This window comes from Herpailurus yagouaroundi, unplaced genomic scaffold (genome assembly GCF_014898765.1).
Source record: "Herpailurus yagouaroundi ecotype Mexico unplaced genomic scaffold, PumYag 196, whole genome shotgun sequence".
Lineage (NCBI taxonomy): Eukaryota > Metazoa > Chordata > Mammalia > Carnivora > Felidae > Herpailurus > Herpailurus yagouaroundi.
Window position 1 is genome coordinate 32,079,132 of NW_024412427.1, and position 17,910 is coordinate 32,097,041.

Here is a 17,910-nt window from a genome sequence, read left to right on the forward strand (position 1 = left end):
GGCTCTAGGCTCTGAGCCATCAGTGCAGAGCCTGATGCAGGACTTGAACTCACAGACTGTGAGAGCATGACCTGAGCTGAAGTTGGTCGCTTAACCAACTGAGCCACCCAGGCACCCCTGACATTTTCTTATCTAATATCTTTAGGGCTTCAATGCTGGTTGTTTTCTATATAAATTAAAAAAAAAAGGCATTTATAATTTAGACATCGAAACGCTATTCTAAGGTTCCTCTCCTGTGTAAGACATGTTAAGATATGAACCAAATGCTGTAATAATGCCAGGCAGTGGATGGTCAGTGCCTCTGGCTGAAAGCAGGTGGCTAAAGAGACACCTGGTCACAAATCCAATACCTGTTTTAATACTAGCCACTGCTCTGTTGTTCTCTCAGAAAGTCCACTAACAAATGTAAAACTTCAATTCTGTTCTAAATTACTATCTCATTAAAAACCACACACAAGTATTTTTTTAAAGAGAGAATTTTCCCTTTGATTACTCAATTCGGAGAACATTTAAATTACTACCTAGCAATCCATCTTGGTTCCTAGATATTTTGAGTTTTTTCAGTGACCCGCTGTGTCTATGTTTTGATGTAAGAATTTTATCAATTACTGATATCCCTCTACTTGAATAAATATGTATTTGCCACTTTTATTTTATCAAAAACTTCCAGGAGAACTTTCTGACACCCTCAAGACAAATTCAACTGGGTTACAAAAGCCTGAGAATACAAGTCCAACTCCCCAACTTTATTCTGATTATTTGTTTTTATGTTTAGAAATGGCAGCAGCTGTCTGACAGGAAGGAGCTTGCCTTTTGGAGACAAGAGGGGCTTAGGTTTGAGTTCCAGCTTTCTCCCTGCTACCATGGGGGGACCCAGGACAAGCTGTTCCAATAACCCCAGCCTCGGTTGCCTGATGTATAAAGCGAGGACACTGACATCTGCTCATGGGGTTGCCCAGAGGACCAGATGGAATCACATATTGAAGCCTCAACACGACCCAGGTTCCAGAGCACAATAGAAACATGCGAGATGTGGACTGCCTGCTCCTTCCCCCCACTTAATATGGGCTTAGGGGTTCATCTCCCAGAAAGAACATAGTGGATAAGCTGGAGGAACCTCTGTGTCTCTAGGACAAGCAAGCCTCCTTTATGCTAGACCCTCGTGAGCTGGGGTGAGTGTCATGGCTTCCACATTACTGATCAGCAAGTGGAATGCGAAGGGTTCAAGTGATTTTCCAGAGTCACAGTTACTCAGTGGTACAGTTGGGACCAGAACCGAGGTCTTCTAACTTTTACTGCTTTCAGCTTGATTTCTAAAGTACACAGGATTAAGTTTGGGGTTTTGTGCAAGGTTGGGAGCTAAACTACTGACTTAAATCTATATGGGCGTGAAAATCAACCTGAGTCCATAGGCTTAAGCTGCATCGACACCCACAGACTATGCTGACGTTATAAATTCAGAAAAATAACAATTACCTCATTTTCATTTCTTTTTACTTAATCATGCTATGTGTTTGCTGACTGCTGTTTAGGATTTTCACCCTTTTCTCTGCTTTATTTATTTATTCCTTAAATTTTTTTTAAATTTTATTTACTTTTTTGAGAGAGACAGAGCATGACTGGGGGGGGAGTGCAGAGAGAGAGGGAGACACAGAATCCGAAGCAGGTTCCAGGCTCTGAGCTGTCAGCAGAGCCAGATGTGGGGCTCAAACTCACAAACTACGAGATCATGACCTGAGTCAAAGTCGGATACTTAACCAACTGAGCCACCCAGGTGCCCCTATTTTTTTTTCTTTTAAGGAAAGACCTTCCCTAAATTTCCCAGGAGTGGCCACTAGGCCCAGCCTGACAAAACAGCCCTGGAGGAGCCTTCTGATGTTGTATCTGTGTGTCCTGCAGCAGTTTTCCTACCTATCCTTGGTTTTCCTTAACTCATGCAGCCCCTCATCGATGACACAAGCCCACCCAGAGCTGGTCGCACTTGTGACTCTGTAGACTCCATTTCCCATGGCAGTGGTCTATGAGGGGAGGGAAGCCAAGTTTCAGCACTGCCTGGGAGGCTCTGGACAACCCCATGTGCCTCTGAGAAGTCGTGGCACTTGCAAAGTTTGCCACCATTGCTTGCTCCATCCATCCCTTGAGGGTGTGACAGTGGAATAAAGAGAAGCCCTGACTGTAGTTACCATGTAGGACCATCTCATCTTAAATATCCTTGCATTTGTTTCCTGTGGCTGCTGTAAATGACCACAAACTGGTTGGCAGGGGGCAGGGGGCGGGGGGCGGGCTTAAAACAACAGAAGTTTGTTCTCTCACACTTCTCGGAGGCCAGAAGTTCAAAGTCAAGGTGTCAGCAGGGCCTTACTTCCTGCAGAGGCTCTATGTGACTGATCACTCCCATCCCTGCCTCCTTGGCTATACTGCCTCCTCCTCTTCGTGTGTCTCTTATAAAGACACTTGTTATTAGATTTAGGGCTCACCTGGATAATCCAGGATGATCTTCTCATGTCAAGATCCTTCACTGAGTTGTAAAGACCCTTCTTGGAATAAGTTAACATTCACAGGTTCTGGGATTAGGCATATCTTTCTGGCACCCACGACTTAGCCCATTATACTCCTTATGAGTATACCGTATTATACTGTATGGGTCAGGTTCATCCTTACATCACTCATACTACTTAGCTTATAGGTGCTTTATGCAATATGTATTGAATGCCTAGGATTTGTGCCCATTGCTCTGGGTTATGACACTGCTAGACATATTTCAAGCAAAGGCAGTTTATAAAGAGAGATTAGGGAGTTTTCAGTTTGAAGTAAAAATCTGCATAGATAAAAACATAAGTGATACAAAACTTCCAGAAGAAAAGTATAGGGCAAATTCTTTATGACCTTGGGATTTGGAGTGATTCATTAAATAAGAAACAAAAACATGAACCATAAGGGGGAAGCCTGGTACATCTGGGCGTATTCAAATTAAAAACTACTATTTACCACAATACCATAAAAAGTGACAAGGTACAAAGTGGGAGAAGTCATCTACAACACACACAACTGACAAAGGGTAAATGTCCAGAACATGTAAAGAACTCCCAGAAATCAGTAAAAGAATCAAATCTAATCAAATATATTAGAAAAAATGGGCAGGGGCACCTGGGTGTCTCAGTCGGTTGAGAATATGACTTAAGCTCAGGTTATGATCTTGCAGTTTGTGAGTTCTAGCCCCGCGTCGGGCTCTGTGCTGACAGCTCAGAGCCTGGAGCCTGTTTCGGATTCTGTGTCTCCCTCTCTCTCTGCCCTGAACCCACTCTCATTCTGTTTCTGTCTCTCTCAAAAATAAATAAACATTAAAAAAATAAAAAAAAGGTTAAAATGGGCAAAATACACAAGCATTTCCAGAACATAAACTATGAATGGATATTAAGGTGCTTAACATCACTAATAATCAGGGATTATTACAGCCACAATGAGATATCATTTTATATATACCAGACTGGCAAAACAAAAAAATCTAATAATGCCAAATGTCAGAGAGGATAGGCAGAGGAATTCTCAGAGCCTACTGGTAGGAGATAATTGGCTTAACTTCTCAGGAAGGCAATTTCACATTATCCAAGAAACAGCAGATGTGCAGATTTGTGGGCCAGCAATCCCACATGTAACAATGTTTATAATATTCTATAGACAGTGGCAAAGTCAAAAAAGAGAGAGAAACTATTTTTAAGTTCTACTGATAGATGTAGTCACATAGTAGAATATTATACAGCAGTGAAAATAAACCACAGGTGTGTGGATTAGTATGGATGAAACTTAAAAAACAATGTTAATGGAAAAGTAACTCACTGAAGAACATGTAAAGTGCAATTCTATCTACATACATTTATATTTATTTTTAATTTTATTTTTTATTTTAACTTGTTTTATTTTTTATTTTTTTTTAAATTTACATCCAAATTAGTTAGCATATAGTGCAATAATGATTTCAGTAGATTCCTTAATGCACCTTACCCATTTAGCCCATCCTCCCTCCCACAACCCCTCTAGCAACTCTCAGTTCATTCTCCATATTTTTAAGTCTCTTTTGTTTTGTCCCCCTCCCTGTTTTTATATTGTTTTTGTTTCCCTTCCCTTATGTTCATCTGTTTTGTCTCTTAAAGTCCTCATATGAGTGAAGTCATATGATATTTGTCTTTCTCTGACTAATTTCACTTAGCATAATACCCTCCAGTTCCATCCATGTAGTTGCAAATCACAAGATTTCATTCTTTCTGATTGCTGAGTAATATACATATATGTATAATATACATATAATACATATAATATACATATAATATACATATATGTATGTGTATATATATATACATACACACACACACACACACACACACACACACACACACACACATATATATCACATCTTCTTTATCCATTAATCTATTGATGGACATTTGGGCTCTTTCCATACCTTGGCTATTGTTGATAGTGCTGCTATAAACATGGGGGTGCATGTGTCCCTTCGAAACAGCATACCTGTATCCTTTGGATAAATGCCTAGTAGTGCAATTGCTGGGTCATAGGGTAGTTCTATTAGTTTTTTGAGGAACCTCCATACTGTTTTCCAGAGTGGCTGTACCAGCTTGCATTCCCACCAACAACGCAAAAGAGATCCTCTTTCTCCACATCCTCACCAACATCTGTTGTTGCCCGAGTTGTTAATGTTAGCCATTCTGACAGGTGTGAGGTGGTATCTCATTGTGGTTTTGATTTGTATTTCCCTGCTGATGAGTGATGTTGAGCATTTTCTCATGTGTCAGTTGGCCATGTGGATGTCTTCTTTGGAGAAATGTCTATTCATGTCTTTTGCCCATTTCTTCTCTGGATTATTTGTTTTTTGGGTGTTGAGTTTGAGAAGTTCTTTATAGATTTTGATACTAACCCTTTATCTGATATGTCATTTGTGAATATCTTCTCCCATTCCATCGGTTGCCTTTTAGTTTTGCTGATTGTTTCCTTTGCTGTGCAGAAGCTTTTTATTTTGATGAGGTCCCCATAGTTCATTTTTGCAGTTGTTTCCCTTGCCTTTGGAGATGTGTTGAGTAAGAAGTTGCTGCGGCCAACATCAAAGAGATTTTTGCCTGCTTTCTCCTCAAGGATTTTGATGGCTTCCTGTCTTCCATTGATGTCTTTCATCCATTTTGAGTTTATTTTTGTGTATGATGTAAGAAAGTGGTCCAGGTTCATTCTTCTGCATGTCGCTGTCCAGTTTTCCCAGCACCACTTGCTGAAGAGACTGCCTTTATTCCATTGGATATTCTTTCCTGCTTTGTCAAAGATTAGTTAGCCATACATTTGTGGGTCCATTTCTGGGTTCTCTATTCTGTTCCAATGATCTGAGTGTCTGTTCTCATGCCATTATTTTTATTTATTTTTTTAAAGTTTATTTATTTATTTTGAGAGAGAGAGAATGAAAACAGAAGTGGGGGGGTGCAGAGAGAAGGAGAGACAGAATCCCAAGCAGGTCCTGTGCCACCAGTACAGAGCCCGACATGGGGCTCAAACTCACAAACTGTGAGATCACGACCTGAGCTGAGATCAAGAGTCAGAAGCTTAACCAACTGAGCCACCCAGGTGACCCTCTACATAAATTTAAAAAACAGGCAAAGTAAAACATACTGCTTTAGGAATACACACATATGCAGTGAAACTATCACCCAGATTATATCTGGGGTGGGGGAAGAGGCTGCATAGGGAAAGGTCAAATATATTGGTCAGTACACATGGGGGGCCAGTACAGGGGCATGTTTTATTATTCTTTAGAACTTATGTAAATGTTAGCTATTTTCTAGTATGTGTAAAATATCTCATAATATAAATAGGCAATCTGGTGAGAATGGAATATAGTACTAATCAAAGGGATCTTTTCTCACCTATTGTAAGGACAGAATGAGCTTCTTTAAACCAATGGCAGTGGGGCACCTGGGTGGCTCAGTTGCTTAAGTGTCTGACTTCAGCTCAGGTCATGATTTCATGGTTCATGAATTCGAGTCTCGCATCAGGCTCTGTGCTGACAGCTGAGAGCCTAGAGCTGCTTCAGATTCTGTGTGTCCCTCTTTCTCTCTCTGTCTCTGCTCCTCCCCGCTTGCATTCTCTCTCTCTCTCTTTCTCTCTCTCTCTTAAAAATAAATAAACATTAAAAACAAAACCAAAGGCAGATACAAAAAATATAGTTAGAGATAACAATGATAGGTCCATCTGATTCAGACACAGAAAAAGCAGAAAAGAGGCAGTGCTATTCTTAAGGCCTTAGTTCCAGAAACAGACCAAAATATGAGAGCTCAAAATTTCCAGAAAGGTGTGAAAAGCTGTGGATACAAATGCCATCCCTGGGGTGGGGGAATATTGCTCCAGGAGAAAATATGTCTTCCTACAAAGATACTTTTGCTAGAATTACCTCACACTAAGAATGACAAAATGGGCTGAACTAGAGAATGGTGAACACACTACATACATACACAGGCCTGTGTGCATGATTTCTATTCAGCATCCTACTCTGCTCAGTACACTTGATTTCAAGGGACTCTGCCATTTTCAGAAAGCAAGTCCACATTCACTCAAATGCTTATCCGTGCAAGAAATATGTGCTGAGTGCCCACCAGTGCTTGGTGATGGGCACATAACTGGGAAACAGGACAGGGGCTGCCCCTACCCTCAGCAGGCCCACATTCCAGCAGAGACAGGTGCACAGAGTAAGGGGAGCTGTCCTTACGTCAGTGCCAGGTAGAGAGCGAGGACAGAAAGGGCAGGGAAGCCTCTGAAGCAGTGGCCAGAAAGGGGCTAATCAAGAGGGGGTGGAGGCAAGCAGCTGTGAGAGCATTACAGGTGCAGAGAGGCATGAGTTGGAAGGAGCCCCAAGGAGTTTCAGGACGTGAAAGGAGATTGGTACCCACCCCAGGGTGGCAAGAGGGGCAGGAGGTACATTTGAAAGACTGGCTGGGTCTGGGTGACAGGAGGTCTGAATGGTTTGAGGCAAGGGAGCAGTGTGGCCTCACTTAGGTTTCTAGATCACCCTGAGAAGGTCTGCCACCACTAAGGAAAGTCCAGCACGCCCTCACGTTTTGAAGAGGTCAATGCTGGCTTGCATCTATATGATTAACCCCTGGGCTTGTACAGTACTTGTTCTCTGCCTATTTCCAGGATATATATATGTTAAGCAAGTGGAAATGGTACGATGGCTACCTGCAGATTTGAAATGACCATAACTTCTGAGAATGGTCTTGAAGAGAAGGTGTCTGGTTGGATGATGTGCCTGACTTGCAGGGAAGAGGAAATGGAGCACAGGCAGAGGTGGAAGCAGCCCTCCAGGATGAAGCGGAGAACAAAGTGTTATGGACAAGATGGTGGGCACATTCCTCACACAAGGACAGATACTGTGCTCACAGAAATCTGGTGAAAAGGAGACTATTTAAAACAGCTGTGGACTGAGGAATGTTACCCTGAATCAAATGTTTTAAATATATCTATAGATATACTTTAAACCTAGTAAAAAGATGCATCAACAGTTGCAAAGAGTCTGAGCTCGGAGAAGGGACAGCTAAGAATAATTTACGAAACGAGGAAATTAATGAGATGATTTCTTCCATCAGTCCCACCACCAGAAGCTTTAGGAGGAGAGGATGCAGAGGATAGTGATAACACCTTTTCATTTCTTAGGCAAACAGCAGTCAAAGGATAAAGCTTTAAAATGCTCACTGGTCTCGGATATGACAGCAAAAGCACAAGCAACCAAAGACAAAAAATAGGAAAATGTATCAACAAAGTGAAGAGACTGGAAAAAAAAAAAGTGAAGAGACAACCCACAGAATGAGGGAAAATATTTGCAAATCAGTTACCTAATAAGGGTCTCATACCTAGAATATGTAAACTCTTGTATTTCAATAATAACATGACAATTCAATTAAAAAAATGGTCAAATGATTTGAATAGACATTTCTTCAAAAAAGACAAATGCATGGCCAACAAACATATAAAAAATGCTCAACATCATTAGCCACTAGGGAAACGGAAATAAAAACCACTGAGGTACTCCTTTAACCCTACTAAGATGGTTATCATCCAAAGGGACAAGGATGACACTGTTGGCGAGGGTGTTGAGAACCTGGAATTGTCGCACTCTGCTGGTGGGATGTGGAATGGCACGGCTGCTGTGGAAAACAGTGTGGCCATCAGCCCCTCAGGAGTCAGACGCGTGACCCAGGAAATCTGAGGTCTACACCCATGAGAACTAAAAATGTACGTTCACACAAAAGCCTGTCCACAAGTGTTCACAGCAGCATTCTCTGTAATAGGCAACAAGTGAAAACAACCCGAATGTCCATAAACTGAATGGATAAACCAAATGTAGTCTCTCCATACAGTGGAATATTATTCAGCCATAAAAAGGAATGAAATATTGAACCAGCTACAACACAGATGACCCTTGAAAACACTGCTAAGTGGGAGAAGGTAGATACAAAAGGCCTCATATTGTGTGACTCCATTTATAGAAATGTCCAGAAAAAGAAAATCCAGAGTCAGAAAAGAAATTAGAGCTTGCCAGGGACTGCGGGCAGAGTGGATACAGGGTTTCTTTTGGGGATGATGAAAACATTCTGGAATTGGATGATGCTAATGGTTGCACAATCTGGTAAATATAGTAAAACCCACTGTAGTACACAATTTAAAAGGGGGAGTTTTATGGTATGCGAATTATATCTCAATGAAAAACTGTCCCCACAAATGCCTATGGTATGCGTGGTACACACTACACACTGTGGGGAGGGTCTTCTAATGCAAAGGTCCTCACTGAGCACACTCCGGAACAGGTGGAGAGGTGGCCTGGCAGAGAACAGAGCCCCCCGGGCACTGTTGCTGGATCATTTATTCATGGAAGATGCCTGCAGAGGAGCAGACCATGTGCCAGGGACTGTTCTAGGAGCTGGAGGAAGCAAGGTGAGAAAGATTACAGCATTCACAACTTATCTGGGAGGACAGACACCCAACCTGTGAGGTGGTAAGTACCCTGTGGACTGAATGGACCCAGAGACTATGTAAGTACCCATGGACGGAGAGTGGTATAGGTCAGCCTGCCAAGGGTCTGTCACGGCAGGAGGGGCAACAATAGTCTCTAGCATCTGGGGATCACTGGAGGCTTTTAAGGAGATGAACAGCAAGATATGGCCAGTACTTGAGAGATAATGGCAGGGGAGGGCACATGTTGGAAGGGCCTAGAAGGGAGAGAGACTGGAGGAAGAGGAGCTAGTCAGGGAGAAAGATGTGACATGGGCCTCAAGAAAGCAGGGTTGGAGGGAAGGGAGAGGAGGCTTCAGGCTGTAGGGCTGCTCACTCTTGGTGAGAGAGGGAAAAGGCAGGACAAAACTTAGGGGTTCAAGGCTCAAGTGACAAGGGGAACTGTCGAGTCTGAAGGGTCCGAAGGGATGTCAGGGGAGAAATACTGGGGAGATGACAAATGTGTCCTGGCAGAGAGGCCTGGGCTGCAGACAGGAAGCAATGAGTCATGGGTCTGGAGACTGCCGTAGAGGAGAAAAGGAGAGCATGCACCGCTGGGAACTCCTACCTTCCCACTTCTGCAGCAGGGGCAGAAGTACTTTCGCAGGAAAGGAAGATGGAGGAGGGACTGGGGAGGGATGAAGAAGGTTCTGAGCCACATCACAGAACCTTGGGAGGGGCATTTCTGGAAGGAGGAAACTCTGCTCCGATGGACTTCTATATCCTTCACATCTTCCCTGGTATCTGCCACCCAGAGGAAAATCCATAGGTGGGCTGGGTTGGCACTCAATAATCCTAAATAAATGGATGAAATTCCATAATCATCAAGATAGGAACAGATGCCAGATACAGCCTAAAGCCATACATCATTTTTTACAGAGATTCTGTTTGTCTTTCAATATAATGCAAATTTAAATTCTAGGACGGTTTAAGATCCCAAATAAATGAATCATTCAAAGTAAATGTCACAGCCTGGTAACGGATAAAAAGGATGACTTTACTGAACAATGTAACCAAATAAAATGGATTTTCGGGAAAAGGAAATTAAACACATGGAAGTATAAGATTAGGTTTCAAACACTAATGATACACTCCTTGAAAGGAAAGCAGTCCACTTCTGCTAAGAAAGAAGAAAATAGCCATATGACCAGGTTTAAGAATAATTCCAAGGAAATGATAACACTAAGTGGAAATGTGATAGAAATAGGTTTGCTTCAGGCTATTAGATTACAGACTTTTGGAGATCTTCTCCCATACTCCCCTGTCCCTCTGGCACAGGGAACAAATGGGTCTCCCTCTTAGGATCTCGGGACACTCCAAGAGTGCAATGGATTTGATCTCTGTTCAGATCAGTTCTTCTTAGGGGACTGATTTGTTGAGGAGCACACCCCTAATGACCGCATTTCATACTTCCATCTCTGGTGCCGCGGGTACACCTCACCTTCTGTAAGTCACCACGAAAGAAAGAAGCCCATGACAGTAAAACATCAGCGATGAGAAAACCCATCATTCAGCCTGTTTAACGTCTAGAGAACATGCCGTCAAGTGAGCGAGCAGGGATTCCACAGGCTGCTTCACTGATGAACATGACCCAAGAAGTGACGGACCAATGTGAACAACAGAGAGCCCGAGGGGTCTGCCATGCTTATGCCAATAACTTGGTTTCTGGGAGGAAGGGAGTCAATGTTGCTTGAACTGTTTCTCTTTCACAGATTTTCATTCACTCTAAACATATGGCAGGTGAGGGGCTAAAAAAAATGTACTCTCAGCCTTGGCTAGAGAAAATGGCTACCGCTGACATTCTGCTGGCATTCAACATCCATGTAAAACTCACAGCTAAATGTAAAACAATTACAAATGCAGAACCATCTCTAAATGTCTGGAGTCCTCTGTGTGGCAAGGTATAAAAAGGGCAGACGATTAAGATAGCAGTAAACATGGAGTTTTAAGCTCTAACTTTATCACCGCCAACCGAAAGAGGAAAGTTATTATGAATACGTTACAGGTATTATTTAGTGAATGTAATTTGAACTGAATCATCCAATATTTATGCTTCAACCATTCTCGCTTTGGAGGCAAAGGCGCATTCCATGTGACCTACAGATTAGTTTATATCTAGGTTGATTCTAAAAATAAAACAGATTCATGATGATATATGATAATAAGAGAACCAAATCAATCAACAAGGATAAAAATAATCTTCTGTGGCAGATATTCTGGTTATCGTTCTCTTGAAATATGCTCTCTGTATGCCCATCAACAACCCACGGGGACCAGATGAAGTAGGACAGGGCTTGGGCATGGCAGAAGTACCTTTTCTGGCCCAAAGTATTTGCACTAAGCTCTCTACAGATTTTCTTGATTTTTCAATACTCCTTTTGAGGATGTTTACAAGTTTGAGCTATGTTTGTTTTTTTTCCCTCTTTTGAGCATTTAAAAACAAACACAAATATATCTGAAAACAAGGAGCATTTCTATACTTCCGTAAAATCATTACAATGGCTTAATGGCATCTTATTTTCCAGGAAGATACTCATCTTAGTACCAATGATCAAATGACAAGGAGAAACTCCAAGAAAATTTAGGGGGTTACCAAAGGCAAGCAACCTAGAAACCAAAAAGCAGCTCGTGTGAAGGGTGCCAAGTGGCCTCCCCTGGCCTGTGTAGACTCTGCTTTACTGGGTAAAATAGGGCATCACAGCACACCTGAGGGATAACTATTGCTGCTGACCAGCACTTGAAACCCAATCCACCCACAGACTTATCAGTTTAAAAAGAAATACTGTCACAATTATCAAAACCTAGCTGGAAATTTGGGGGAATTCTAATAATACAAAGCTCCTCCGTAATCAGAAGTAGCAAAACTATGTTTGCCACTTAATATTAAAGTGACTGGTTTCTGGCAATTAAAGACAGCGTGTGATGTAAATGGTTCACTTAGGCAGAAGCTACACAAAGTAGATGTGAGAGTTGAGCCGTCACGCCAGGTGGCACCAGGTGGGGACGTGTGTGGGTGCAGCTCCAACAGTAGGCTTGGCCAGACCCACCTGAGCGAACCCCAAGTGGTCAAAGGAACACAAACAACACTAGTTTCATTAACGTCGTGACTGGGGAAGGGGTTCTGAGCAGCTGGAAGGCAAAAAGCACCTTTTAGTCCTTTTACATCTGTCCCAGCAATTGGGTCACAGTCAGGTTAAACAAGCAATGATTAGAATGTATATAAAAGTTAAATAATGTAGTGGGAAATTTTTATGTTTTGCTTTCGAGATTGGTCACAAAAATTCCCAGGGGCTGATGGAATGACTCTCATTTCATTTCTGTTAAAAACTGTTTGCCTGGATGAAGATCTAGCTGCTAGTGTGGACTAGGAGAGGTGGCTGCACCGGTGTAGATGAAAGTGGTAGGAGAAACAACCTGTTTCCACTGGGCCGAGGACCCTGCAAGGTGGTTGTGTGTGTGCGAGGCACACTCCTGCTTACTGGGGAGGAAGGGAAACTCCCTATGAGGAACGCAGCAGAGGTCTCAGGAAAAGTCCAGTGTGGGGGTCAGGCACAGTGGCTGCATACTCTCGGAGACACACAGGGTGCAGCATGCCCTATTACAACAGCCCCATCCTGACAGCCGTCTGGGTGAGGCGTCTGTCTGTGGCACATGATTCAAACTGCATCCTGAGTGGAAGCTACCCCAGGCCAGGGGCACCTCCACCAAAGTGGCATCAACCACAGGTTATACTGAGATAGTGATACCAACTAAAATGGCCGTGGGATTTCCATGGGCCAAGCACCATGCTAGGCATGTTACGGGCTGTATCATATCTCGTCCTGGCAACTATGATTTGTTCTATTGCTCTTCTCATTAGGGAAGGAAGCCGAAGTGAAGAGCACAGAGGTACTCTGCTCCAGGCCCCTCACATGGTAGATGCCAGGGTCCCGAACAGACACCCCAGCAGCCTGACTTTGGAGCCTCCACTCTCGGCTGTGGTCCCCCCCTCCAAGAGAAAAGCCTAGTGTGGCCACAACTAATAGAAGGCATGGCTCCGTGCCCTCACTGGTGCTTGTATGAAAACCTGAAGGAAGAAATGGAAGACCTTCCATTCCTGAAGGAAGAAAGGGAAGACCCCCTACAATTCAGACACTGTTTTTTTTATTCTTTTTTTTTAAACGTTTTTATTTATTTTTGAGACAGAGAGAGACAGAGCATGAGCAGGGGAGGGGCAGAGAGAGAGGGAGCCACAGAATCTGAAGCAGGCTGCAGGCTCTGAGCTGTCAGCACAGAGCCTGACGCGGGGCTCGAACTCACAGACTGTGATATCATGACCTGAGCTGAAGTCGGACGCTCAACCGACTGAGCCACCCAGGCACCCGCAATTCAGACGCTATTATCCAACAACTTCAGAAGAAAGAAAATTCAGTCTGTCTCAAGAGATTTTTCCTCCTGCCAATTTGATCAATTGCAATGCTTGGATCTCAAGTAAGTATTTCTAGCCATAACATGTCAGTGAGAGAAATTCCTGTGGGTTAGGGCAGGGGCAGGGTGACTTTTTTTTTTTTTTTTTTTACTAAATCCCACCGGTGCAATTCCCCTGTCTGCAGGGTAAGACTTCTGCAGCAAGAGTACCCCAGGTTGGGCCGTCCTTGCACTTGGCAATGCAGATGCCTCTTTCTATCTGTCACTCATTCCTTCATTAAAATTACCTCCCGGGGCGCCTGGGTGGCGCAGTCGGTTAAGCGTCCGACTTCAGCCAGGTCACGATCTCGCGGTCCGTGAGTTCGAGCCCCGCGTCAGGCTCTGGGCTGATGGCTCGGAGCCTGGAGCCTGTTTCTGATTCTGTGTCTCCCTCTCTCTCTGCCCCTCCCCCGTTCATGCTCTGTCTCTCTCTGTCCCAAAAATAAAAAATAAACGTTGAAAAAAAAAAAAAATTACCTCCCAACCCTGGCAGGCTCACCCATATGCTGGCGTCCCCATCCTCCCAGGGCCTGGCACCCTGTATCTGGCAGTGGCCACTGTGGGGTGACCATGTGTGTCCCTCATACTGCTGGTGTTGTTCCCATTCACCTGCTGTGGTATCTCCCATGGCTTTCAACCTGACACCAGACAGGGTCACACCAATGACCCTACAGGTTGTCAGTTATAGGAAAGCAATTTTCTCCATGAGATATGGCTAAATCTGGCTCCGGGTAGACTGACAGAGGGAAGAAGGAAATTTTTGTTTGTTTGTTTTCTCTCATAATTGGAGAATATATGTCATCAGGTGCAGAATGGAAATTCAATCCCATTTGAGTCTAACATTTGGATAACACATTCAATATCTATAATATATTTCAGTAGGTACATTGGAGTATCTAGAAATTTTCCATTTTTTCAGAGTAATTCAGAAGGAAATGAAGAAACAAAGCTGACCCAGTGGGAACAAAGATCAGTATTAGAAATTCTCTCATGATAACACATGTTTTAAAAAGAAAATGTACAGATAAAAGTGATGGGTGTCTGTATCTCAGTTTTACATGTTTTTATATTCTGGGATTATTCCACTTCACACTTGAAGGGAAAACTGCCTGCTTTTCTTTCTTTCTTTCTTTTTTTTTTAATGCAAAATTCCCTATCAGAGATCCTGTTCATTCTAAAAAATATTTGTCACATTACAAACAGAAATGGCCCTGAATGTTGTTAAAGATAAAATTCCCAACTCATACAATTCTCTGGGACTTTCCACATTTGAGCCCCATAAAGGCACTCAATATCATCTTCATGACTAAAAGTACAACTGCAATATTACTTAAAATTATAATCAAATCCTTCTGCAAATTAAGACACTTATTCTTGGAAAAATAGCGAAATTAAATTAGGTGTGTCTTTTCTTAATAGATCAAAAACAGCTCCATTAAATCAGCAGTTTTACATTAATGGCGTGAGACATGGCCCAGATGAGGAAAATGTTCTTTGGAGTGACTTTGTATTTTATTTAAAGAGAGTTGGAAATGTTCTTCACAATTCAAATGTGAAGCAGAACTGTATTGCAGGTCCCCAGATCAGGAGGGCAGTATGAGCCCTATGAGGTAGCCTATCCATACCAGAGGGCCCAGGTTCCTCTTTTCCCAATTCTTTAGCCTGCTACTCATCCATCCTTCCTTCCTTCCTTCCTTTCTTTCTTCCTTCCTTCCTTCCTTCCTTCCTTCCTTCCTTCCTCCCTCCCTCCCTTCCTTCCACCCATCCATCCTTCCATCCATCCATCCATTCATCCATCCAGCTGATATTTAATTAATGCTTCCTATGACAGATCCATTATTTTCCCTTCAAATGTAAAAATAGAAAAACTATTTTCTTGCTCCTCAATTCTCTTTTGGGTCTTGGCTTCTATAACATAAAATACTCAACCATCACAGTAAGTGTTATAGTATTTTGGGGGGGGGGTTCTAAAACACATTATGGTTCTGAGTTTACATTATAATCAGCCTGAGTTCTAGTGGGGCAGTACCTCACCTAGAATAAAAGACAATCCTTACGAAATAAATAAGAACAACTTACTCAGTGTTGGCACACTGCTGCTCTCCCTTTCGTAGCCATAAACCCACAGGATGGTCTTGGAAATCTCAAACCATAGATGCTGAAGCAGAAACGGAACGGAAATGATTCTTCCTGAGGCCACCCAGCTAGTGTTGAGCAGGGTTTGAACTCAAGCCCAGGCCAATTTGTTTCCAGTGCTGGCCCCTTCTACTGTCTTATGCTGCCTCAGTTTAATTTGAATATTATTTTAGTTAAGAGTTTGCAATAGTCATGCTAATTCCCAAATACTGTTATTTGCTGACAAGGACGGTGAAAATAGACAAATTACATCCTCCTCTCTCCCTCCAGAACCTATTGAGTAGTTATTGAGTAGCACACAATAAATTGGTAATTTTTATAGCTAAGCTGGCATAAATGGTGACTACTAAGCTGAATTATTATTTATATGATTGACATTAGAAACCAGAATGTAGAATAACAAACTATATTAATCCAATTCTTTCATTTATATATCAGGGATTGGGAAGTTTAAATGAGCCCATTTAGGCAAAATTGACCTTACTAAGCTTATTTCTAGTCACATCTATAAAATAATCAGTATGTAATTCTAAAGTTTTATTAATTAGTTATTTTGAATGACATTTTCAATGAGAGCATTTGGTGTCAACAGATAGGTATTTTGAAGTTGCAGTATGCTTCAACACTGGCAAATAACGCAGCTTTTCATGTAAGATCCATTTGGCTTTTGCTCCACAATCAAAACCCTGAGAGGCAATAAGAATGGATTGTTATTCTTCAGCTGTTATCTTTTAAGGGTAATAAAGCTTCTGACAAATCCTTATTTTTTAATTACGTGCTATTCAGTGTCATTAAAAACCACTGAAGAGGGTAAAATTGTCTTTGCCATGACTCTGAGCAAAAGAGGGACAAGAGACACAAGTATGATACTCTATGTGTTGTGAGGGACAGCGTGGTCTAAGCCAACCCTGTGTTTGGGGCCACATGGCCCTAGGCAAGAAGCATGCCTCTCAGAACCCCAGGTCCTCATCTGGGAAAGGGGGTTAAGGGCTGCCCTGCAGGGCCATGTTGCAGTGAGGGGAATGACGCCATATGGGTGCTGAACCCCGGGGCCAGGTGGAGTGCTGCTCATGACCAGAGCACCCATCAGTGGAAATGAAGAGCAGTTGGCAAGGGAGAGGTCTGTGGTGGGCAGCCCTGGAGAGCAGAGGACAGAAGGAAGGATGGCATTGGAGCTGACTGGTCAGTAGCCCGTGTGGTGGTCAGACATCTGGCCCAGAGCCATGTGCCTTGATTAGGGCTAAGGCATCTCCTTGTCCCTTGGCCTGAAATTGCTTCTTCCAACAGTAGGAACCATTTCAAGGGAAATGTTCTTCTCATCTAGACAGTGAAATAGGAGGACCAGAAACTAGGATGGCGGTCATTTTAAATTATGGAAACTTGAGTGCCACCTACAGTGGATTCTGACTCTCATCAAGTTTCTGACTGTTCTTGCTCACTCCCCATGACTATTTAGAAATGTCACTTTACAAATTCCCTTTGTATTTCTCCATTGCTTTTACTTTCCAGACTTCCCCACGCCCACATGCTGATAGTAGAGATGGGGTCCCCTTGCTTTCATGGGACATCATCTATGCATGTCACTAGGGATCCCCTGTCCCGGTATGTATTTGACTTGGACCCTCGGGCTCAAGGACGGTGTGCAAATGAGAGAATGTTTTAAAGAAAGTCTACCTTTCAATCAGGGATAATTACTTTTTGAGTGTATGGAGATAATAAAAGACATCTAATGCATGGTCCCTGTCTTTTCCCAGCTCGCCACAGGTGCAGCATGACTGACATGCAGGACACACTTCCCAGGGTTCTAGGTGGTACATATAAATCCAGGTGTTGCGGGCAGGGAGTCAGCTGTGCCCTTGGTGGGTAATTGGGATGCTTTGTGGGGTGGATCCTCCCTACAGCAAGGCTCTGAGACTTGGGTGGAGTCTGTATATGCAGGGAAAGAATGAGGGAGGAGGAGGGGGGGGGGGGGGGTGCGGGCTGGGCTGGGGCAGTTCCCAAGAAGACTGTATTATAGAAATACAGAACACAGGGCTCCTTGGAAATAAGACTGAGGGAAGTCTAGAAGTGACTGGTAGGAGGTGTGGTGGCCCCCAAAGAGGGAAGCCTGAGTGACGATGTAGGGAGGTGGATCTGGCAGCCAGCACACAGGTTGAGGGGAAAGTGGGGTGACACAGTACAGGGGTCTGCACAGAAAGCCCCTGACACAGCCCTAGGGCTGCCTCTGGGTGAGAAAAAGAGCAGGGCATGGGGCAAGAAAGCCAGACAGGCAGAGGACATTCAGAAGCA

General features: G+C 43.2%; 1 protein-coding gene and 1 long non-coding RNA gene across 6 annotated transcripts in view; both read right to left on the reverse strand.

Annotated features, from left to right (window-relative positions):
* RALGAPA2 (Ral GTPase activating protein catalytic subunit alpha 2) overlaps window positions 1-17,910 on the reverse strand; it is a 329,216-nt gene that overhangs the window by 25,797 nt on the left and 285,509 nt on the right. The window lies entirely within an intron of this gene.
* Window positions 13,578-15,182, reverse strand: LOC121012551 (uncharacterized). Its single transcript, XR_005782166.1, has 2 exons — window positions 13,963-15,182; window positions 13,578-13,733 (listed from the first exon to the last, which is right to left on the reverse strand). It is a non-coding gene; the product is annotated as an uncharacterized LOC121012551 (long non-coding RNA).